The 25,965-nt window shown below is 41.4% G+C and overlaps 2 long non-coding RNA genes across 2 annotated transcripts; one reads left to right on the plus strand and one right to left on the minus strand.

Moving 5' to 3' along the window:
* Positions 1-19: 19 nt before the first annotated feature.
* Positions 20-9,532, plus strand: LOC117528475. Its single transcript, XR_004565778.1, has 3 exons — positions 20-30; positions 1,000-1,009; positions 9,416-9,532. It is a non-coding gene; the product is annotated as an uncharacterized LOC117528475 (long non-coding RNA).
* LOC117528474 lies at positions 6,860-23,890 on the minus strand. Its single transcript, XR_004565777.1, has 3 exons — positions 23,810-23,890; positions 13,602-13,606; positions 6,860-6,870 (listed from the first exon to the last, which is right to left on the minus strand). It is a non-coding gene; the product is annotated as an uncharacterized LOC117528474 (long non-coding RNA).
* Positions 23,891-25,965: the final 2,075 nt, after the last annotated feature.

Consider the following 25,965-nt stretch of genomic DNA (forward strand, 5'->3'; position numbering starts at 1 on the left):
AATAATAATAATAGTTTCGAAAACTAAGCTGTAATCTTGAGAAAAGCTCAGGTTTTATCTGAAAGTGACTTCATTTTCAGTAGGCTTTCAATTAGTAATCACCTGATTACAATAATGAATTTATCTTGAGAAATGGGGATCTACTTTAATCTTTTTATTTTTAACTTATTCATTGTTTGTTGCTTTTTTAAATCATAGCTTCTGTGATTCAACAGTGTTTCCACATCTGGACTTCCAAATTTGAAGAATTCAATGACAGTGTCAGTAGATGGGGCTCTTACACCAGTAATAACATTTCTTCCAGTTTTCCCTACAGCAGGAGCTTTTAATTCCATCTCCTGAGACACTACCGAGCTGCACTGTGTAGTTTCCGTTCTTTTACATATTTGTGTTTGGGATGCAGTTTGGGTTTTGAGCCTGTGAGACCTCTTGTTCTTTAAGACTCACTAACATTGTGCACTTCGGTCAGAGTGTCAGGATGCATCAGTTCTCTGCTGAGCTCAGTGTTTATTTTCTGTGAAAAAACTGTGATGTCACACTAAATGCCTGTGGAAGTTGAAATGGTTTTATCGAGTCTTGGGACCGACAGCAGCGGTTTCTCTGCAGTGTCATGTTTGCTCCTGAGCCGCTGTCAGGGTTCTGACATGGCTCAAAGATGGAAGCAATGCAGATGTGGTTGAAACCTTGTCATGCACTGTTTTGACTGACTGTCAGGGGTCAGTGCTGCTGGAGTGACTGACATACAGAGACTTATTAACACCATGTCATGCACATTTGCATTAGCACATTCACATGTCCGAGTGTTCGGCAGAGACATAAAACACACTCAAAAAACAGATGCACTGGATGAATTCAATTCACTTATGAGCAGGATTTCCATCCAACTAAATTAAATTAAATTATCTTGCATGGATGCACTTTATTTGAGTTGGGGCTACATATATTTATTAGATGGCAATCCTGCCCATAACTGAATTGAGTTCATCCAATTGAATTGAGTCATTTGTTTGTGTGCAACATGATTTAACTCCACCGCACTGATGCAGACACACATATGAGAACATCAGGCCTGCTTTAGTTCTTGTCACTTCCTGTTTTCTGCTGCTGATGGGATGCCGACTAGTGCTGCCTTGGCAGCAGGTCACAGTTTTTTTGAAAGGCACAGACTAGTGGAAAAAATGGAGCTGGCATGAAAAGCATTTGTTTACACTGGGTTCTCTTAAGAAAAGGGCAAAAGAAGATCTCAGACTTAGGGTTCAGTGACAGAAGGTTGCCAGTCTGGGCATCAACTCCTGATTCCACAATATAAACAATCAATCAATCAATCAATCAATTTTTTATATAGCGCCAAATCACAACAAACAGTTGCCCCAAGGCGCTTTATATTGTAAGGCAAGGCCATACAATAATTATGTAAAACCCCAACGGTCAAAACGACCCCCTGTGAGCAAGCACTTGGCTACAGTGGGAAGGAAAAACTCCCTTTTAACAGGAAGAAACCTCCAGCAGAACCAGGCTCAGGGAGGGGCAGTCTTCTGCTGGGACTGGTTGGGGCTGAGGGAGAGAACCAGGAAAAAGACATGCTGTGGAGGGGAGCAGAGATCGATCACTAATGATTAAATGCAGAGTGGTGCATACAGAGCAAAAAGAGAAAGAAACAGTGCATCATGGGAACCCCCCAGCAGTTTACGTCTATAGCAGCATAACTAAGGGATGGTTCAGGGTCACCTGATCCAGCCCTAACTATAAGCTTTAGCAAAAAGGAAAGTTTTAAGCCTAATCTTAAAAGTAGAGAGGGTGTCTGTCTCCCTGATCTGAATTGGGAGCTGGTTCCACAGGAGAGGAGCCTGAAAGCTGAAGGCTCTGCCTCCCATTCTACTCTTACAAACCCTAGGAACTACAAGTAAGCCTGCAGTCTGAGAGCGAAGCGCTCTATTGGGGTGATATGGTACTACGAGGTCCCTAAGATAAGATGGACCTGATTATTCAAAACCTTATAAGTAAGAAGAAGAATTTTAAATTCTATTCTAGAATTAACAGGAAGCCAATGAAGAGAGGCCAATATGGGTGAGATATGCTCTCTCCTTCTAGTCCCGTCAGTACTCTAGCTGCAGCATTTTGAATTAACTGAAGGCTTTTTAGGGAACTTTTAGGACAACCTGATAATAATGAATTACAATAGTCCAGCCTAGAGGAAATAAATGCATGAATTAGTTTTTCAGCATCACTCTGAGACAAGACCTTTCTGATTTTAGAGATATTGCGTAAATGCAAAAAAGCAGTCCTACATATTTGTTTAATATGCGCTTTGAATGACATATCCTGATCAAGAATGACTCCAAGATTTCTCACAGTATTACTAGAGGTCAGGGTAAGGATCTGGTTAGACACCATGTTTCTAAGATTTGTGGGGCCAAGTACAATAACTTCAGTTTTATCTGAGTTTAAAAGCAGGAAATTAGAGGTCATCCATGTCTTTATGTCTGTAAGACAATCCTGCAGTTTAGCTAATTGGTGTGTGTCCTCTGGCTTCATGGATAGATAAAGCTGGGTATCATCTGCGTAACAATGAAAATTTAAGCAATACCGTCTAATAATACTGCCTAAGGGAAGCATGTATAAAGTGAATAACATTGGTCCTAGCACAGAACCTTGTGGAACTCCATAATTAACTTTAGTCTGTGAAGAAGATTCCCCATTTACATGAACAAATTGTAATCTATTAGACAAATATGATTCAAACCACCGCAGCGCAGTGCCTTTAATACCTATGGCATGCTCTAATCTCTGTAATAAAATTTTATGGTCAACAGTATCAAAAGCAGCACTGAGGTCCAACAGAACAAGCACAGAGACGAGTCCACTGTCCGAGGCCATAAGAAGATCATTTGTAACCTTCACTAATGCTGTTTCTGTACTATGATGAATTCTAAAACCTGACTGAAACTCTTCAAATAGACCATTCCTCTGCAGATGATCAGTTAGCTGTTTTACAACTACCCTTTCAAGAATTTTTGAGAGAAAAGGAAGGTTGGAGATTGGCCTATAATTAGCTAAGATAGCTGGGTCAAGTGATGGCTTTTTAAGTAATGGTTTAATTACTGCCACCTTAAAAGCCTGTGGTACATAGCCAACTAACAAAGATAGATTGATCATATTTAAGATCGAAGCATTAAATAATGGTAGGGCTTCCTTGAGCAGCCTGGTAGGAATGGGGTCTAATAAACATGTTGATGGTTTGGATGAAGTAACTAATGAAAATAACTCAGACAGAACAATCGGAGAGAAAGAGTCTAACCAAATACCGGCATCACTGAAAGCAGCCAAAGATAACGATACGTCTTTGGGATGGTTATGAGTAATTTTTTCTCTAATAGTTAAAATTTGTTAGCAAGAAAGTCATGAGTCATTACTAGTTAAAGTTAATGGAATACTCAGCTCAATAGAGCTCTGACTCTTTGTCAGCCTGGCTACAGTGCTGAAAAGAAACCTGGGGTTGTTCTTATTTTCTTCAATTAGTGATGAGTAGAAAGATGTCCTAGCTTTACGGAGGGCTTTTTTATAGAGCAACAGACTCTTTTTCCAGGCTAAGTGAAGATCTTCTAAATTAGTGAGACGCCATTTCCTCTCCAACTTACGGGTTATCTGCTTTAAGCTGCGAGTTTGTGAGTTATACCACGGAGTCAGGCACTTCTGATTTAAGCTCTCTTTTCAGAGGAGCTACAGCATCCAAAGTTGTCTTCAATGAGGATGTAAAACTATTGACGAGATAATCTATCTCCCTTACAGAGTTTAGGTAGCTACTCTGCACTGTGTTGGTATATGGCATTAGAGAACATAAAGAAGGAATCATATCCTTAAACCTAGTTACAGCGCTTTCTGAAAGACTTCTAGTGTAATGAAACTTATTCCCCACTGCTGGGTAGTCCATCAGAGTAAATGTAAATGTTATTAAGAAATGATCAGACAGAAGGGAGTTTTCAGGGAATACTGTTAAGTCTTCTATTTCCATACCATAAGTCAGAACAAGATCTAAGATATGATTAAAGTGGTGGGTGGACTCATTTACTTTTTGAGCAAAGCCAATAGAGTCTAATAATAGATTAAATGCAGTGTTGAGGCTGTCATTCTCAGCATCTGTGTGGATGTTAAATCGCCCACTATAATTATCTTATCTGAGCTAAGCACTAAGTCAGACAAAAGGTCTGAAAATTCACAGAGAAACTCACAGTAACGACCAGGTGGACGATAGATAATAACAAATAAAACTGGTTTTTGGGACTTCCAATTTGGATGGACAAGACTAAGAGACAAGCTTTCAATGAATTAAAGCTCTGTCTGGGTTTTTGATTAATTAATAAGCTGGAATGGAAGATTGCTGCTAATCCTCCGCCCCGGCCCGTGCTACGAGCATTCTGACAGTTAGTGTGACTCGGGGGTGTTGACTCATTTAAACTAACATATTCATCCTGCTGTAACCAGGTTTCTGTTAGGCAGAATAAATCAATATGTTGATCAATTATTATATCATTACCAACAGGGACTTAGAAGAGAGAGACCTAATGTTTAATAGACCACATTAACTGTTTTAGTCTGTGGTGCAGTTGAAGGTGCTATATTATTTTTTCTTTTTGAATTTTTATGCTTAAATAGATTTTTGCTGGTTGTTGGTGGTCTGGGAGCAGGTACCGTCTCTACGGGGATGGGGTAATGAGGGGATGGCAGGGGGAGAGAAGCTGCAGAGAGGTGTGTAAGACTACAACTCTGCTTCCTGGTCCCAACCCTGGATAGTCACGGTTTGGAGGATTTAAACAAGCCCAGCGAGGTTGCCATACAGTACATTTCATGCTTTCATCCTTGTGCATTTTTGTTCAGGGCACTTGTGTCCCCTTAAAGAACAGCAGTAAATTACCTGGTGATATCTGAAGCAAGTGGTTTGGTCACATGCTTTGATGCCCCATACACATGCTTCCTCTTGTGCAACAACTGGTTCCTGGGCTCCCGGAGTAGCGACCCCCACTGGGTGCTCTGGGTGTTTGCATAGAGGTCAAACTGCTGCACTAAAGGCCCATTCAAAAATGCATCTCAGAGACACATGTCTGCACTTGTGCAAATGCCTTAAGTCCTGTTTTGTCTGTTGCCAAATGACCATTAAGATTTTGTGTCTGAACAAACATATTTCTTTTCATAGCTTGTTTGGACAGTGGCGGCTCCAGAGAATTTGCTCATGGGGTAGAATGCCACTCAGTTGATTAGTCTTCAGTCACATGCAAAATATGTGTATGTGTGTTGGGGGGGGGGGGGGGGGGGGGGGGGGGGGTGTATTTTAGTGATGGAACATCTTATTTCATAGTAAATGTGCAAATGTACATTTTGAAGTAAATTTTATGTACCTTATACACAAATGTTAATTCACACATATACAGCGCACAGTTAACAAACAGTAATAGTTTAATTATTTTAGAATCATAGCAGTTACACTTCTGGAGTGACTTAAATGCACATTGCAAATTTGGGAAAAATTTACAGTCAGAAAAATAGAAACATTATGCCACTAAAAATAAATGACACATTTAGTGTGTTCGCCTTCTCCTATAGGAGGTGCTGTTTCCCTTCAGTCTTAATGTTGGCCTTTCATTCTCCTGTTTCTATATTTTCATAGTGTGGTTCCTGGATGGAGCTGTTTTACAAGGAAACGATAAATTTTTTTTCATGCTAGCATACAGAAAACTAATAACACATATATGTATGTGTATGTATATGTGTGTGTATATATATATATATATATATATATATATATATATATATATATATATATATATATATATATACGAGGTCTGTTAGAAAAGTATCCGAGCTTTTTATTTTTTTCAAAAACCATATGGATTTGAATCACGTGTGATTGCATCAGCCAAGCTTGAACCTTCATGTGCATGCGTGAGTTTTTTCACGCCTGTCGGTTGCGTCATTTGCCTGTGAGCAGGCTGTGTGAGCAGTGGTCCACCCCTCTTGTCGGATTTTTATTGCAAATAAATGTCTGAACGATTTGGAGCTTTGCTGCATCAATTTTTTCCAGAAACTGTGAGAGACCTCCAGGTGGACACCATTCGGAAAATTCTGTTGGCTTTCAGGGATGATTTTATGGGAATTACACAGATTAAGGAGTGCTCCAGCCGGTTTAAAGACCACCCACAGCTGCTGAGAGCGTGCCGTGCTCCGAGCGCCGATCGACAGGCTGAATCAACCAGATCATTTCCAATGTATGTCCAACGGAAATGCCAGAACATGTCCTGTGAGGCTTCATCACGGCGTTGCTTTGCGCCATGCGGCTCCACCGCAATGCGCGGAATTCCTCCACTCCTCTTTCCATGACAAAAACTCCTGTAACAGTGGAATGTGCTGTTTATTTCTAAACTGGACGCTGTGTTTTATCCGGGACGTCCTCTGACGAGCACAGGAATTGTGGAAGACGTGGACATCAGCACTTTTTCGGCACATTGAGACAGATGTGCGGAGGAATTCCACGCGTTGCGGTGGAGCCGCATGGCGCAAAGCAACGCTGTGATGAAGCCTCACAGGACATGTTCTGGCATGTCCAGCTCATCCACAATTTCTCGGTTAGTCACATGACTGAAAACCCACCGACAGCCGTCTGAAAGCCATCTCAAAGCTGTCCTGTGAGATCAACATGGAGGTGGTTTTGTGCCGCGCCATGAACAGCACGGTGGCGCATCCGTCCACTTTTCTTTCCATGAAAAAAACTCCTGTAACAGTGGAATGTGCCAAAAAATACTGATGTCCAAGTCTCCTGCCATTTTTGTGTAAGTCAGACGACGTCCCGGATCAACAAAGCCTCACGTTGGAAATGATCTGGTTGATTCAGCCTGTCGATCGGCGCTCGGAGCGTGGCGCGCTCTCAGCAGCTGTGGGTGGTCTTTAATCCATCTGGATCACTCCTTAATCTGTTTAATCCCCATAAAATCGTCCCTGAAAGCCAACAGAATTTTCCAATGGTGTCCACCTGGAGGTCTCTCACAGTTTCTGGAAAAAATTGATTGCAGCAAAGCTCCAAATCGTTCAGACATTTATTCGCAATAAAATCCGATGAGAGGGGGTGGACCACTGCTCACACAAAGCCTGCTCACAGGCGAATGACGCAACCGACAGGCGTGAAAAAACTCACGCATGCGCATGAAGTGTTCAAGCTGGCTGATGCAATCACACGTGATTCAAATCATATGGTTTTTTGCAAAAAATAAAAGGTACGATACTTTTCTAACAGACCTCGTATATACATATTCTATTTTTATCTCATTTCTTATGTCTCGTACTGTTACAGGTATTATTATTATTATTGCTTATCCTTGCACACACTGTTTGATGAACATTTTCCTCTACTTGCACCCATCTTGTGTGTTTTTATGAGCTGACGTAACATGTGAATTTCTCCTCTGTGAGATCAATAAAGTTTATCCTTATCCTTAACAATAACAACAATAATAATAATAATAATAATAATAATAATAATAATAATAATAATAATAATAATAATAATAATAATAATAATAATAACTCTTGTGTAATGTGACCAACATGAACTTGCTTGGTTGATCCAAGTGTAGCACAGAAGCAATCTCTCATGGGCACATTTGAAACTGGGGTTGTTATATGATCAGATTAGTCAGAGAATATTGGCAGTATTGAGAAACTAAGATTTAAAACAGGACTTAAAATGCAAAATGGGAATTTAATAGTGAGGAGGAGATGAAGTTATTTTTTTTGGGGGGGGGGGGGGTAGCACCATCAAGCCCACTTTATCGCTGCCTATGTTTTTAGAAAGCTTTCCCTTACATTCTCTCAAATATAATCCAGTTTTCCCAAAATGCATGTATTTAACAAAGTGACACCTCACGTAAACCTTTACCCTTAACTAAAATAAAGTGTAGATAGAAATTACTCATGTGAATGGATTTGTGTCCCCACAAGTCTGCTAATTATGTACACACACTAGCTGGACTGGGCCAACTTCAGCCGTGACACTGGACAAGTAAAATGCTGACACAGAGATTCCTCTGCAGTCACACAAAATAACAAAGCCACCTGGACGCCAACATGTTTCACACCATCACTGACCGTTCCAGCCTTTTCAGACAGCAGCAGCAGAGCAAAAAAAAAAAAAAAAGAAACATTTTACACGTGACTGAAGTCTGATCTGCCTACCATACTGGCTTTCCACAGCTGATTTCTTGAGCACATATTTCTGTTGGAATCAGATTGTTTGCTCTGGAATGTAAATGTGGCATGGAATGATGGACGATATTTGGTCCCGGTTTATAATGTGTTCCTGGTAAATCATGAAAACTCAGATGTACTGCAGCAAATCTCCTGTGGCAGAAGCTGAACACCACATTAACTGCGTAAGACTCAATGTTTGCAGATGAGAACAAATTCCTCCAGAGCCTCCTCTGTTCAGCAAATGGCATCTTCATGAGAGACCAATCGTGCTGGTTCACTACGTACCAGCACAAGAAACTCACGAGGCGCAATCTACCATTAAATTTCATCACATTTGAGTTAAAGTCTTGTTTTATTAAGCACCACCATCTATTAAACAAAAGCAGTCTGCATATTAGATACACAAAGATACAATATTTCAAAAGACAAAACATTGCACTTATTAAATAATAATAATAACGAAACTGCTGAAGAATATGATATTTAGTCATTTATGTTTACTAGCTGTTTTTACTTCAATTTTACAAGGGACGGATTGACAAGTTTTTGAGCCTGACCAGAAAAAGTAGGGTGTGTTTCTCCATCTTTTGCATTCTGAGGAACAAACATTTTTCATATTGCCACCCAGTGAAGTCAAAATTTCACAACATTCTCAAGAAATGGTTTCTCAGAATGCAAAAGATGGAGAACCATGCCCTACTTTTTCGGGTCAGGCTCAAAACATCTCAATCATCCCTCGTACATCAGGATTTTCTTTTACTTTCCTTTTTTTTTTTTTTTTTTTGGCATGGTCAGTTGCTGCTTTTCAGCTCCATGATGTTGATGGTGACCAAGGCTGCTGCAGTTCGAGGGTCAGAAAAGCCATCACATCATCTTGATGGGGCTTTGATGTGCCATGACATCGAAATGCGTCATGCATCTTGTTGCTGGTGTTTTAACCCATGTGGGTCCAAATTCCTGAATTGCTTTAAGACAAAGTGAAATTTGATCATATTGACACTGCAATTAATAAGACACAAAATTACAGTGGTGCCAAAGTCTTTTTTATGACTTAAATGCTTAAAAAGCAATAAAAAAATAATAAAATAAAGACTATACATTTAATATTTGTTGGTTAAACTGGTCCGTGTGAATTGAATACAAAGTCAATTTATATGTGATAAATATATGAACCGAACAGAGCAGGTAGATCAGTGGGTAAGAAGTTGGGCTACTAATATGTAGATTTGGGTTTGATTACTTGTCAAGCTACCTGTGTCCTTGGACAAGACACGTCATCTGCATTGTCTCAGTCCACTCAGCTATAAATGGTACCAAGTCTCATCTGCTTCACACTGTGGAAACTGGAGATAAGCACCAGTGGCACTCGGGGCCTATACAGGTGTACATCATCTTCATAAGCTGGTTATTATGGGTTTAAAACACATTAGGTTTATGAGTACTGTTTCATAAATCTGATTCATTACTCTTTCATTTACATTTGACAGACAAATGTGCTTACATTAACTCATTAATAGTTACAACTATGTAATCCACAATGACCTGAACCCTTATATGCAATTAGAATGCATACATTTTAGTAGTGGATGTAGATTAGTAGAAATTAGATAGTACAGACACTTTATTATATCCTTGGGCAGACTCCCACAGAGGATAAGAAGCACACAGAGCATCAAAAGTGAAAGTAAAAAGAACAAAAAACAATTTGCAGATATAATATAATACCATACATAGTGATTGCTACTGGTTTACTGGCTACCACTGTTCCTCTCCTTCCTGTCCTCTGTCTTCCTGTTACTCCTCCTCTCCCCTGAATGAGGGCTTGTACGTCTGATGGCCTGAAGGACAAATGAGTTTTTCAACCTGTTGGTCCTGCACTTGGGAAGGAGCAGTCTGTGGCTAAAGAGGCTCCTCTGGTTGCTGATGATGGTGTGCAGAGGGTGACTGGTATCGTCCATAATGTCCAGCAGTTTGTCCAGTGTTCTCTTCCTCGCCCACCATCATCAGAGAGTCCAGCTTCATGCCAACCACTGAGCCAGCCTGCCTGATCAGTTTGTCCGGCCTAGATGTGTCCTCTTGGGTTGTTTGCCCCCTCCCCAGCACACCACGATGTAAAAGAGGATGCTGGCTTCTACAGACTGGTAGAACATCCAGAGGAGTTTCCTGTATATGTTAAATGGCTGCAGCCTCCACAGAAATACAGCCTGCTCTGTCCCTTCCTGTTCAGGTGGTGGGTGTGGATTGTCCAGTCCAGTTTGCTTTCCAGCCACAGCCCAAGGTACCTGTAGGAATCCACAGCCTCCACCTCAGCTCCCTCGATCAGAACTGGTCGTGGTCTTGGTCTGGACTTTCCAAAATCAATGACCAGCTCCTTTGTCCTTCCAAGGTGTTGTGTTGAGGTATAGATAGTTTGTGTGGCACCAGGCAACAAAGTCTGTCTAGGTTCCTGTACTCCTCCTCTCTGGTATCCCTGATGGCTGTGTCATCTGCGAAGTTCTGGATGTGACACAGCTTAGAGTTATAGCAGAAGTCAGAGGTGTAGAGGGTGAAGAGAGAGGGGCCAGCATCTGTGCCCTGGGGTGCTCCGGTGCTGTCTGATCACTGTGTCAGACGTGGTGTCCCTCAGCCTGTCATACTGTGGCCTGTTGGTGAGGTAGCTGAAGATCCAAGTGACCAGGCAGGGGTCCACTCGCATCCTGTTCAGTTTGTCCTGAAGCTTGAGGTGCTGGATGGTGTTGAAGACACCTGAGAAGTCCAGGAAGAGAATCCTCACTGCGCTGTTTCCCTTATCCAGGTGTGAGTGGACTCAGTGTAGCAGATAGAGGATGGCATCCTCCACACCAACACTTGCCCAATATCCAAACTGCAGACAGTCCTGGGTGTGTTGAAGTTGAGGAAGAGCCGCTCCAACATCTTCATCATGTATGAAAGTGAGTGACACTGGTCGGAAGTCATTCATCTCACTGGGCCAGGTTCTTCTTAGGAACTGGAACGATGCATGAAGTCTTCCAGAGGGTGGGCACTCTCCCTAGCTGCAGGCTAAGGTTGAAGATACGTTGTAGCGGTTCTCCCAGTTCAGTTGCACAGGTCTTCAGTAGCTTTCCTGGGATGTCCTCTGACCTGATCCACAGTGAGTGATGTATGGAGGAGGTTATGTTGAGGTGGGGAGGAGGAGGAGGGCGCTGCTGCTGTGATGTCTGGGAGGAGGTATGCTGAGGGAAGGTGAGGTGTTTGCAGTGAGGAAAGGGGGAGGGGGGGGGGGGAGCATGGACTGGTTGAACTGGTTGAAGAAGTTGTTAAGTTCGTTTGCCCCTCTCCATTGTCCCCCCTGTGTAACCCCCCCCCCCCCCCCCCCCATATGTAAACCTTTTTGAGTGCATGCTAAAGGTGCTCCCCATCTCCAAGGTAATAATATACGAAGTACAAATAATGAACGTTTATGAGTGTAATGGTATGAATATTTCATAAGGAGAAAGACAATCTTTCACCTTATTGAAATATTGCTCTTACCATTGCAACCTGAATGAAAAAAAATCATTATTTGTTTAATGTAACGCCTAAAACTTTGATATTTTATTAATTTATCAACAAGGACTTACATTTTAGTGTGCATCACTGGTCCTTTGATGTCAAGAGGTTTCAAACACTCCAACACACAATTTTAAATAGCAGTCAAATCCAATCCATAATCGTTCTTAGTCAAATTGCAAAAAACAGTCAGACAGTTCAAAAACAATCATTGACGATGTAGTCCATAGCTGATGCTGAGCACTTCTTTGTGTACTTCTGCTGTACTCACTCCAGCAAAATTTGCACCAGAAATTTTGCGAGCTCTTCATCCGACAGCTATGGGTTGCCACCCATTCATTAAAATACAGAATTGTCCTTTATTTGACAATTAATTGTTGTGTCCCGTATTGATTGTAAATGCTTCCGTATTTTCATAAATGTCCCACACACACTCATCAAAACTGAAAATATGAACAAATAAAACACAGGAATATTAAGAGCTGCCAAATGTCATTTCTGTACCTCATGTCGGGTCCCTGTAGCGGAGAACTCCACCACATCCAAAGAAGCAAAGACGTTTGCAAATATACAGAGTTGAGTGGGAAGAGTCGAACCCACACAGCACTAGTGGCAATGGGTACAACGGCAAACAAGTATTTTTATTTTTTATTTCCCTCTTAAAGTAAAAATGTCCTCACTTTAAGAATTAGAATTATTGGTCTGTTTTCCTTAATATTTATGTTTATTATTCCACACTTCAGTGGCTGCACAATTTATCATTAATAGTTTCGTGTTAATAAAGCACTTAAAGTTTTAACTGTGACTAAATGATTTTTCAAATTAAATATGCCACTCCTTGGAGTGGTGGTGTCGTGACCCTGAGAAGTCGTGGTGGGTGTCCTTTATTTAATTTCTTGAAAGGTGGCAACCCTACTGACAGCGGTTCTACTTTAGCTAGACACGTCCCAGCGAATATTGCAAATACTTTCAGATGGCCTATGGCGGTGCTGGATTTTTTTTTTTTCTTTTGTGTTAGAAGAACAAGCAGCATCTACAAGCTGGGCGTGCGTGGTGGCTGCAGCATGCAATGGTACAAATCATATGGAACCAAATTTGCATACTAAATGGAACAAAATTGCACACTAAATGGAGCACAGTGGCAAATGGGAGGAATGATCCATGCCACGTGACACACAAACCACCAATCAAATGACAAGGATCTATTCAGGAGCGTTATATAATATTCAAAAGGATATGAAACCATAGTTCCACAGTGGATGACATTAAAGCAAACTGATAAAGTTGTTATTGCAGTAGGATCTGCTCATTTTCTGGGATTTTTTTTATGACCAGAAAGCATGTGGACTTTTGTCACAGGTGTCAGGAGCGTTTGTCCGCTAATCAGTTGTTGAGAGGTTACCATGAGTCATGTTGGTCAGCGCTCTCAACACAGCTTCCTTCTCTTCTGTCCCACAAAGGGAAATCCAGGTCACCTGCTTGCTCAGCGAACACATAGTACGTGCATTCCCACACACTCGTCTTACCACTTTTTCAACTTGACATTTCTAAAATTTGGAGTCATGAGAACTTCAGGACCTACACACTTGCTATGTGGCCAGAAAAGCTTCAAAAACTTTTTTTTTTTTAGCTGTTTAATAATCAGTAATGTTGTTGCTTCCCTAACTGGAGCTATCTGTCAGTATCAACCCATCATTCATGTGAGTTGTAACTGTAACAAAGGGTGCACACAGGTTCAGACATGCTTTGCCCGTTGGCACTGGTGTAACATTGTTTACAGGGAAAAAAAAACTTTCCATCAGCCAACTAATGCTTTTTGATTTATGATGAGCTGTGACAGCTTCTTGATGCATGCTGAAGAGACAGAATATCTTTTCATTATGGTGAACATGGCTGGAAAATGACCAAACGCTTGCCAAATATGAATAGCAGACTCAAAGTTAAGGCTCACTGGTGGCCTTTCCAACTGTCAGATGAGCCAAGAAATACTGGAATGTAACCTCGGAACTCTTATTGTTTATGTAGTGTTATCCAAGCTGTGAAACCACCTGGACCTGAGACAGATTTAGAGTTTAATATATTAACTTCATTGTTATTATGGATGATGTTTCCATGAAATTCTCCAACCCCAAATCAGAAAAAGTTAGGATGGTATGGAAAATGCAAAACAAACAAACAAAAATCAAATCAAATCAATTTTATTTATATAGCGCCAAATCACAACAAACAGTTGCCCCAAGGCGCTTTATATTGTAAGGCAAAGCCATACAATAATTACAGAAAAACCCCAACGGTCAAAACGACCCCCTGTGAGCAAGCACTTGGCGACAGTGGGAAGGAAACTCAGTGCATCATGGGAACCCCCCAGCAGTCTAAGTCTATAGCAGCATAACTAAGGGATGGTTCAGGGTCACCTGATCCAGCCCTAACTATAAGCTTTAGCAAAAAGGAAAGTTTTAAGCCTAATCTTAAAAGTAGAGATGGGTGTCTGTCTCCCCTGATCTGAATTGGGAGCTGGTTCCACAGTAGAGGAGCCTGAAAGCTGAAGGCTCTGCCTCCCATTCTACTCTTACAAACCCTAGGAACTACAAGTAAGCCTGCAGTTCTCTATTGGGGTGATATGGTATAATGAGGTCCCTAAGATAAGATGGGACTTGATTATTCAAAACCTTATAAGTAAGAAGAAGAATTTTTAAATTCTATTCTAGAATTAACAGGGAGCCAATGAAGAAGAGGTCAATATGGGTGAGATATGCTCTCTCCTTCTAGTCCCCTCATGTACTCCTAGCTGCAGCATTTTGAATTAACTGAAGGCTTTTCAGGGAACTTTTAGGACAACCTGATAACTAATGAATTACAATAGTCCAGCCTAGAGGAAATAAATGCATGAATTAGTTTTTTCAGCATCACTCTGAGACAAGACCTTTCTAATTTTAGAGATATTGCGCAAAATGCAAAAGCAGATCCTACATATTTGTTTAATATGCACATGAATGACATATTCCTGATCAAAATGACTCCAAGATTTCTCACAGTATTACTAGAGGTCAGGGTAATGCCATCCAGAGTAAGGATCTGGTTAGACACCATGTTTTTCTAAGATTTTGTGGGTCCAAGTACAATAACTTCAGTTTATGAGTTTATAAAGCAGGAAATTAGAGGTCATCCATGTCTTTATGTCTGTAAGACAATCCTGCAGTTTAGCTAATTGGTGTGTGTCCTCTGGCTTCATGGATAGATAAAGCTGGGTATCATCTGTGTAACAATGAAAATTTAAGCAATGCTGTCTAATAATAATGCCTAAGGGAAGCATGTATAAAGTGAATAAAATTGGTCCTAGCACAGAACCTTGTGGAACTCCATAATTAACCTTAGTCTGTGAAGAAGATTCCACATTTACATGAACAAATTGTAATCTATTAGATAAATATGATTCAAACCACCGCAGCGCAGTGCCCTTTCATACCTATGGCATGCTCTTTCTTTGCTAATAAAATTTTATGGTCAACAGTATCAAAAGCAGCACTGAGGTCTAACAGAACAAGCACAGAGATGAGTCCACTGTCTGAGGCCATAAGAAGATCATTTGTAACCTTCACTAATGCTGTTTCTGTACTATGATGAATTCTAAACCTGACTGAAACTCTTCAAATAGACCATTCCTCTGCAGATGATCAGTTAGCTGTTTTACAACTACCCTTTCAAGAATTTTGGAGAGAAAAGGCAAGGTTGCGAGATTGGCCTATAATTAGCTAAGATAGCTGGGTCAAGTGATGGCTTTTTAAGTAATGGTTAATTACTGCCACCTTAAAAGCCTGTGGTACATAGCCCAACTAATAAAGATAGATTGATCATATTTAAGATCAGAAGCTTCCTTGAGCCCTACATTAATTAATGGTAAACTTTCCTTTTTGCTAAAGCTTATAGTTAGGGCTGGATCAGGTGACCCTGAACCATCCCTTAGTTATGCTGCTATAGACTTAGACTGCTGGGGGGCGTCCCATGATGCAGTGGGTGGTTCTTTCTCTTTTTGCTCTGTAGCACACTCTGCATTTAATCATTAGTGAATGATCTCTGCTTCCCTCCACAGCATGTCTTTTTCCTGGTTCTCTCCTCAGCCCCAACCAGTCCCAGCAGAAGACTGCCCCCTACCTGAGCCTGGTTCTGTTGGAGGTTTCTCCTGTTAAAAGGGAGTTTTTCCTTCCCACTGTCGCCAAGTGCTTGCTCACAGGGGTGTCGTTTTGACCGTTGGGGTTTTTTCTGTAATTATTGTTTGGCTTTTTGCCTTACAATATAAAGCGCCTTGGGCAACTGTTTGTTGTGATTTGGCGCTATATAAATACATTGATTTGATTTGATTTGATTTGCTCTTATGGGCGATCACACAGATTACGGACCATTACAGCCGGATTAAAGACGGCGCACAATGCGGATGGCGCGCCGCGTTCGCTGCGGTGATCGCAGGCTGAACGACCAGATCATTTCCAAGTGAAGGCTGTGTTGATCCAGGACGTGTCTGACTAGCAGAGAAATGGCCAAGAGAGGTGCACATAGCACTTTTCTTGCACATTCCACAGCTAAAGGAGATTTTGTCATGAAAGACGTGCGGCGGAATTCGCACGTCAGGACGGAGTCGCTCATGGCGTTGGAGCAAAAGCACCTCTGTGTTGGAAGTCTCACGGGACATGCCCAGACTCTTCCACCATTCGGAATATTCAGATGGCTTTGGGTGGCTTTTCAGTCTGAGTGAGTATCCGAGAAATTGTCGAAGAGCTGAGCATGTCAGGCATGTCCTGTGAGACCAACATGGAGGTGCTTTCCTTCCGCCTCCATTAGCGGCTCCGTGGCGAATTCCTCCGCTCCCTGTTTTCATGACAAAATATCCTTTTAACAGCTGGAATGTGCAGGAAAAGTGCTATGTGCACCTCTCTTGCCATTTCTCTGCTAGTCAGACGACGTCCCGGATAACACAGCATTCAGGTTTGGAAATGATCTGGTCGTTTCAGCCTGTTGATCGCAGCTTGGAGCGCGGCGCGCACATCTGCCCATTATGCGCCGTCTTTAATCCAGTTGTAATGGTCCTTAATCAGTGTGATCCCCATAAGATCTTCACCGAAAGCCATCTGAATTTTCCAAATGGTGTCCACCTGGCTGTCTCTCACAGTTTCTGGAAAAATTTGATGCACTGCTGCTCCAGCCGTTCAGACATTTTCCTCACAATGAAAATCCGACGAGGGGGGAGGACCAGTGCTCACTCAAAGTCTGCTCACAGGCGAATGACGCAACCGACAGGCGTGAAAAAACTCACGCATGGCGCACGAAGGTTCAACTTGGCTGATGCAATCACACGTGATTCAAATCCATAAGGTTATTGCAAAAAATAAAAAGGTCTGTTACTTTTCTAACAGACCTCGTAGTATAACCAGCAGGAGGCCATTGATGTGTTCAGTGAATTTGGTGACACCACATGTGAATTTACTGAGTGTTTTTTAAGGTGTCACTTTTCATTTTTGCACTTTGCACTCTGCCGCCTGCTCGTTCAGATCAATGTTATTTTTCCAGCTGAGAGGATGGCTCATATGGAAAAACACAAGCTTGTAGCTCCTTGTCTACTTTCCTGAGGTTAGAAACTAGTGATGTGCCACGACATCAACACTAGTTAGGGACTGTTAGCAGCCATTGCTAGAGGAGCCCTGGAGTCTGGCCTCCTCTTGCCACCACACCCACCCAAAGCAGCCATTATTTATTTATTATTCATAACTTTGTCTTATGGTTTAAACTGGTGTTATATTAAAATTCACCCCCCCACCCCCACCCCCACCGCCATACAGTAGTCAATAAAAGGGGAAACTAGCTATGGAGGCTAAAAACATTTTTTTGTACCAGTCTGTAAACATGATTATTTCTGGTGTAAAACTGGAGATATTAACATGGGCTTCTATGAGGACTCAATTACTGTTGGAGTTTTAGATCATAACAGCTGTTAAACAGTCACAAAGTAATGGTTTCTGTTTGGAAACAGCATGCATCTCTCAATGACAACCACACCTGCTCCTAATCCATCAGCATCCGCTGACCATTCTATGGATGGCAGACACATCTATGGAATATTACATAAGCCAAACAAAGTTCCTTTTCCAACTGAGTTAAAATTTCAAAGGGGTTCTCGAATTAGAAGATGATAGCTTTTATTTTGGTTATTTTGTGAACAATCTAGAGATTATCTATCTAACTGTGGACTCACTGTATTTTACAGTGAGTCCATTTTAATTTATTTTGCAATATGTGACACTTTGAAAATGAATTATTTGAAGTCTTTTATAATCAGTAGAATTGTGTTGTTAGAGTGTATTTTAATGTCTTGTTTGCCCATTTTAGTTAAGAGAGAGGATGGAGAATCCCCTTGTGTACCTCTTATACCCACACCACATGTATCCACAGCACAATGGAGACAGTGAGCTGAACCATTAGGCCCCTGCACCCCTGGTACTCATAAATCTTCTTTGTGGTTTTTCAAAATTCCTGAAGAGTCTGAATGCTTAGATTAGAACACACAAACGCTGGAGTCATTTTACTGCTGACCTCATGATGATATGTGCGGAAACACTGAGAGGAAAAAAAGAAAATCTTGACGATAACACTTGAACCAAATGTTGATAAGAGCGATGTCAAAGTGAGGTGATATAAATCATCTTGAAGGAGTCATGATGCACACAATGTGTGAACGTGTCCAGCCTGCAGCTAAAATACATTTTATGAAGGTCACACATCAATTGGAGCTGCACTGTTCAAACAAAAGCATTTGTAGTTCGAGTGTCCAAAAGACATACAACTTTATTTTTTGCACACATGCACGGATGCATGCACGTAAAGTAAATCTGGTGCCTTTCTCTGATCAGCAGCAAAGCCTCAGTCACACGATATGAAAATCCCCCACATGCTGCTTCACATACTCGAGATCTAAATCATTTTCTACGGAATTCTTTCTTTTGTGCAACTTCAGTTTTCAGAAAAACTCAAAAGTCTTTTAACCTCCTGATGTTATGAAAGGAGTCATGTGAAATTGAAGCAGAACAGACATTTTAAAATAAACCAAATTCTATTTGAAGCGTTAGTGGCCAAAAAAGTCACGTCATAAAAGTCATGTTTGTGTCAGTTCCAGATGTTAAAGTGGTACAAACTGAAAATGGTATGAATTTGACTGTAACTACATAAGCGGCTGCAGGGGTGGATGTAAAAGGCCTGTAGCCCCCCCGCCCGTGCTTCCAGAACATTCAGCAGACCCACCAGAAAACTTCTTTCATTTATCATTTAAATTTGTTAGATTTAAGGTTGAGTTTGTCATGTTCTTTGACTGATCTGTCCTTATAATGCAGACAGTTTCAGTTACAGCCCTGAAATATTATTTATGCGCTGCACTGGGATCAAAGGAGCAAGATCATCCTACTCTCATAATGCAAGATATATTTATTTTTTAATTAATTGTCTTGTTATGGTGGCTGCTTTGGTATTCTCGCACTTTTAAAAACAGACCATTTCTGGGTTAAATAACTCCATCCAGGAACCAGAAGTTGGTGTAAATGAGAAATGGGAGGAAAAGATGCAGTGGCGGTGCCAGGAAATATTTGTTGGGGGGGCGGAGGGGGAGCTGGGGTAAAAGTTGGGGGGCTCCACAAAATGTCGTCGAAATTAACAATATATAGTAAATTGCTTTATAAATACCAAGGTATATGTTTTAGTCACCCGTGCTCCTCTAAAATGTGGTATCAATGCACACACACATCACTTAGAATGATTGCAAGTTCAGTAAACTTGCACATAGGTATACAAACTGAATTCATTGAAATGGTGCTCAAGCCAATGCATGGAATCAACCAACACAAATTGTCTATATCAAAGATTTATTGCCAATTTAACACAGAGGTCATAACCATTCAATAAAAGTAAGTAAAAGATATAGCCTGAGAAACTTAGCTGTAAACAATATACAAAAAAGTGATTCTTTATGAAGTTTGTATACAATCTAACCCAAGTGCAAAACTGCAGTTGAGATCCAGAAATATGTCAGTTGTCATTCACATTATTGGCAGAATTATTGGGGGGGCTGAGGGGGCTTGGCTCATTATTGGGGGGGCTTAAGCCCCCCAAGCCCCTCTTTGGTGCCGCCACTGAAAAGATGAAGATTGATAAAGATACTGTATGTTTATGAGAAATGAAGAAATGATTTTGGAAAACATGCAGGACAGGTGATCTCCAGGAGCACAGCTGGTGAGCATGATGCAGGACCTACAGTTGGCTTTTTTTCCCAAGAGACCAGAAATAACTGTACAATTGCCTGTTGAACGGTTTCACAACCAAATGTATTATTTCTTCATTATTTCAATTCATAATTTAATTTTCATTTTCATTCAAAAGAATCAGAACTGTCAACTGACTGGTGATCCCAATTATGTTTCACCTGTTCTTTACTGCTTGATTGTTTGGACAGTTGGTAAATAGGAACACTGGACTTGCTTAACTGCATCATCTCTGTCTTGCATCTTTAACAAATCTTTGTTGTACTTTATTTGTTAAACTGCTATTAGTTGCATGGCCAGAGCAGGTGGTCACCCCTCAGAGTCGGTTCTACTTGAGGTTTCTTCCTACAACAATAAAAAACATACCTGACAGAATTTTTTCCTTACCATGGTTGCCACTGTGCTTCTTCAGAGGGTGGGTAGGGTTACAAGTTACCTTTGTGAAGTGCCTTGGGACACTGTGATTTGGTGCCATATAAATCAGCTGAATTGATTAATAATGTATTTAGAACTGATTTCAAGCCTTACATAATGGGATGAACAGAACAGCAGAATAATATAAATAAAAACAAACAAAAAAAAAAATCAAATGCCATTACTGGAGTTGGGCTACTAATACGAGCGAAGTGTCGCGCAGCAGTGCAAAGCTCCCTCATGGTACAGGGCGTCCTAAACAGGAAGTGCCAAATTTCAAATCCACAGTAAAACAGGAAATGTTCAAATGTCAAACACTTCCTGGATTGACAGACGAGATCCCATGGAATCTCGAGGGAACTCAGTGGCAAGCTCACACTCAAACAGAAAGTACCAAATTTTCAGTCACGGTGAAACAGGAAATGTCAAATTTTGAACACTTCCTGGCATGGGTGGAGCTAGAGTGGAAGCCAGGGTTTCAGTGGACTCCCCTGAAATCTGATTGGACACAGATGACTGACATATCATGGCACCACATGTCTGGTTGAAAGAGCTGCATTTTGAAATCAGTGTCACATTGACTGCTAGGTTCCTCCTGTCCAGTAGTTAGTGCTGTGTACCACAAAAAGTTCTAATCCACCTTAACAGAAGAAGAAAAACTTCATGCAAAGAGGTGTGTGACAGTTTTAAAGTTCTCCGTCTCTGGATTATATTTTATTCTGCACTAATTTGATCCTCAACAAGCTTTTCTTTCTACAATCATCACCCCCAAATCAAAGGTAAGCTGAACATTTTCCTCTTTTACCATATTTGTGTTGTAAACGTGCAGACTTTTCTGATACATTTGTAATCAGCGCGCGTGCTGCAAAAACTATTAAAATATGATGGCAGACGAAGAAGTAAAAGCAGAAAAGTGTCATATTGCAGCCTTTTGTGCCTGATTTAACAGGTGCACATCCAGGCTGTGGGTCCAATTTTGAGCACCACTTAAAAAAAATAAACGGTCGGGCTTTTAATCAGGGAAATGACTCCAGTCCCCCTTTCCTCAAATCAGCGAGTGTCAGAGCTGAACTTCAATTTGTACCTCTGTTACTGTGCACGTCCAGACTGCTTGGGGTTTTTAATGTAAATACATTGCGATCAGATGGGACATTTTACTTGATGTGAGTGAAAATACGTTGTACAAAATCCATTATATATGGTATTTATTACATGGAAAACAATACAAATACTTTGGGACTTTTTTTGTCCGGTGACTGCGAATATCTGGTTTTTACAATGACAGTTTAGGTGAGTTTTACTGTACATGGAACTGAACAATAAATTTACCTCACAAAACCTTGACGATGAAGTCAGCTTCCATCGTACACGGCTGACTTTATTTTCCTAAATTTTTCTTCTGTTCGGATCTGAAGGGAATCTGTACATCTTGAAGCCCTTGCTGTGTCTATTTGTGTATCCAAATGCACAGAGACCTATTTTCAGCGAATAAATAAAAAAGAGGTGGATTTACATGCAGACAGATTAACAGGAACGCTATTGTGGAGCCAAGATGGCACTTTTTTTTTTACTCGTCATGTCGCCACTCTCTCAATTAAAGCACACTAGGTTTGAGGAGGTGCTGAGATTCCCACCAGCATCCCCTGTGCTGGATCTGCTGTACATTCTGTCTGTACTTCATAGTGTGAGTACACATTGTGCAGTACTTATTCTTTTTGCCCATATATGAATGACACAGCTGTGATTAGAGGGTGGCACTGCGGTGCTCCCCTCACCCTGTCATTTTCCCCCATCAGCCTGCCCTTGTAGTAGGGAGGGTGGGTCCATGACCTCTCTCCCACACAGAACCACAGCAGAGGCAGGCAACCGGTTCACACAGCCCCTCTTTAGTATCTAGCAAGAGGAGTTTGCAGGCTCCCCTGGGCCTCCAGCAGGACACCACATTTCTCATGAAGGGGAGTTTACAAAGCCGAGGCCCTCAGCACTAAAATGCGTCACACCCCCCACAGTTAGTGCGCACACTTCACTGTCCTCCATCTGGACTCATGGAAGCTGTCAAACATGATGACACTGATGTGGGGTCGAGGTGATCCTTGGTGGATTTACGTGGGCTTCCCTTCAGCTTTCCAAACTGTAGATGATAAATTAAAGAGACAAAGAGAAGTCCACGCTGACACAAGTAGTACGTCTTCTCCGCTTTCTTTGGCAAAGTCTTTCCTCTGTTCCACTTTGTTTTATACTCTCCATTCTTCTCCTCTTGCCCTCTTTTTTTCAACCCTGCACTGGCTGAGCCTCTCATTCCTGTTTCCCAGCCACAGCACTCTGAAAGCCTGAAAAGACAGACGCCATAAAACAGACAGTCCAGAGTCTTATTTAGCTGAGGCACCCCGTGAGGCGCCTCCGAAGGAGAGAGAAGGAACAAAAACAACAATAAAGACACACACAGTAGATTCATTTAAGATGGAAGTTTGAGTTTTGGGCATCATTAAGCTTTAAAGGGAGTTAAAAACACGGGATGAGGAGGAGACCTTGCTCAGCAGCACTGTGGCCCTGCTGTCTCCGTTTGGTGCTCTGATGATTCTGGGTCAATGAATGTTTCTGTTTAAGAATTCTGAGCCTTCTGGTTGGACAAAGACAAATTCTATGAAGTCAGGGCTGGGAACCATGCACAGTAAACTGTCTTTTTAGTGTCCCAGCATGTCTTTTCATGGTAGATCGCTGAGAGGCCGTCTTAAAATACAAGAGATTTTAATCAACACCCTTAAAGATGAACCATGCACACAGTGTTTCAAACAGCACTATTTCCATTAAAGCTACAGTGTGTAGGATTTAGTGTCATCTACTGGTGAGGATGCAGATTGCATTATGTCATTGCAGGTCAGGATTTTCACCTTTCCACTTCTTTGGCAACAGGGATTCATGCTTTCTTGCCTTCTCTTGTCATAAGCAATATATATAATCCTCCATTTCTCAAAAATAAGGGTTTTCAAATTTGTTAGCCTGCACTAGCAACCAGTAGAGAGCATATAGGGAAACAACAGCTGATTGAGCGTCTTTTTTCTTCTTCCATGGCAACTCTGAAGGAGTTATAGTTTTTTTGTAGCTGTGACTGGAAAAAACTACACAGTGCAACTTTTGTCTTTTCCACCATCAGTTACAGTATATAGTTTCAAGTTGCACAGAGATGAATTTTTACACAAGAAAACAAACCAAATCTAGGCTCGAGTGATGGTGATGCCACAGACAAAAACTGTCACGATGAACTGTTTCTGCAATCACATTCACAAACGCAAATTTATCATTTCATGAAATAAGACTCACAAAAACAAACAAACAAACAAACAAAAACATAGTCTGCACTAACCCACAGTGCCCTGGGCAAATGTTGATAAGCTTACCATTGACAAAATGCAGTTGAGTTATTTTGAACTTTGACCTTCTGATCCCAAAAATCAATAGGCTTCTTGTGGGTCACCATGCATTCTATGTTTGGTGAATATTAGACAATTAGGAAACAAGTTACTGTGCTCACAAGATTTTTACAAAGTATGTAGTACCTTGTCCTTTGACCTTTTGACCCCACACCTAATAGGCTTCCTGGGGTCAATATACCAAACACAAATACAATACATTGACTGGTGGTTGGCTCTCACTGCGGTATTGTATCACTTCCTGTTCCGGAGCACAGCGGTGTTTTTCTGTATCTGTTAGCTGTTTAATCTGCGCAGTTAGATTGATCTAGTTATCTAGATTACGATTTGTTTCCCAGTGTAATCTTTACGTGCCTTAACTAAAGCACTCATTCTGCTGAATCACCTCTAAATTATTTACACATTATTCACTTTGCGTGTTTTTAGGAATCTGCTAGCTTAGCGTAGCTACTAGCTCTTAGCCGATTTAGCATGGCGGCTTCTCCTGTCTCTCCCGCACTTTTCTGCTCTGGGTGTGAAATGTTTAGTTATTCCTCGGCCTCCTTTAGCAGTAATGGTACTTGTAATAAGTGTAGCTTATTCGTAGCTTTGGAGGCCAGGCTGGGCGAATTGGAGACTCGGCTCCGCACCGTGGAAAATTCTACAGCTAGCCAGGCCCCTGTAGTCGGTGCGGACCAAGGTAGCTTAGCCGCCGTTAGTTCCCCCCTGGCAGATCCCGAGCAGCCGGGAAAGCAGGCCGACTGGGTGACTGTGAGGAGGAAGCGTAGCCCTAAACAGAAGCCCCGTGTACAACGTCAACCCGTTCACATCTCTAACCGTTTTTCCCCACTCGACGACACACCCGCCGAGGATCAAACTCTGGTTATTGGCGACTCTGTTTTGAGAAATGTGAAGTTAGCGACACCAGCAACCATAGTCAATTGTTTTCCGGGGGCCAGAGCAGGCGACATTGAAGGAAATTTGAAACTGCTGGTTAAGGCTAAGCGTAAATTTGGTAAGATTGTAATTCACGTCGGCAGTAATGACACCCGGTTACGCCAATCGGAGGTCACTAAAATTAACATTAAATCGGTGTGTAACTTTGCAAAAACAATGTCGGACTCTGTAGTTTTCTCTGGGCCCCTCCCCAATCAGACCGGGAGTGACATGTTTAGCCGCATGTTCTCCTTGAATTGCTGGCTGTCTGAGTGGTGTCCAAAAAATGAGGTGGGCTTCATAGATAATTGGCAAAGCTTCTGGGGAAAACCTGGTCTTGTTAGGAGAGACGGCATCCATCCCACTTTGGATGGAGCAGCTCTCATTTCTAGAAATCTGGCTAATTTTCTTAAATCCTCCAAACCGTGACTATCCAGGGTTGGGACCAGGAAGCAGAGTTGTAGTCTTACACACCTCTCTGCAGCTTCTCTCCCCCTGCCATCCCCTCATTACCCCATCCCCGTAGAGACGGTGCCTGCTCCCAGACCACCAATAACCAGCAAAAATCTATTTAAGCATAAAAATTCAAAAAGAAAAAATAATATAGCACCTTCAACTGCACCACAGACTAAAACAGTTAAATGTGGTCTATTAAACATTAGGTCTCTCTCTTCTAAGTCCCTGTTGGTAAATGATATAATAATTGATCAACATATTGATTTATTCTGCCTAACAGAAACCTGGTTACAGCAGGATGAATATGTTAGTTTAAATGAGTCAACACCCCCGAGTCACACTAACTGTCAGAATGCTCGTAGCACGGGCCGGGGCGGTGGATTAGCAGCAATCTTCCATTCCAGCTTATTAATTAATCAAAAACCCAGACAGAGCTTTAATTAATTTGAAAGCTTGTCTCTTAGTCTTGTCCATCCAAATTGGAAGTCCCAAAAACCAGTTTTATTTGTTATTATCTATCGTCCTCCTGGTCGTTACTGTGAGTTTCTCTGTGAATTTTCAGACCTTTTGTCTGACTTAGTGCTTAGCTCAGATAAGATAATTATAGTGGGCGATTTTAACATCCACACAGATGCTGAGAATGACAGCCTCAACACTGCATTTAATCTATTATTAGACTCTATTGGCTT

This window comes from Thalassophryne amazonica, chromosome 16, assembly GCF_902500255.1.
Source record: "Thalassophryne amazonica chromosome 16, fThaAma1.1, whole genome shotgun sequence".
NCBI classification, from domain to species: Eukaryota; Metazoa; Chordata; class Actinopteri; order Batrachoidiformes; family Batrachoididae; genus Thalassophryne; species Thalassophryne amazonica.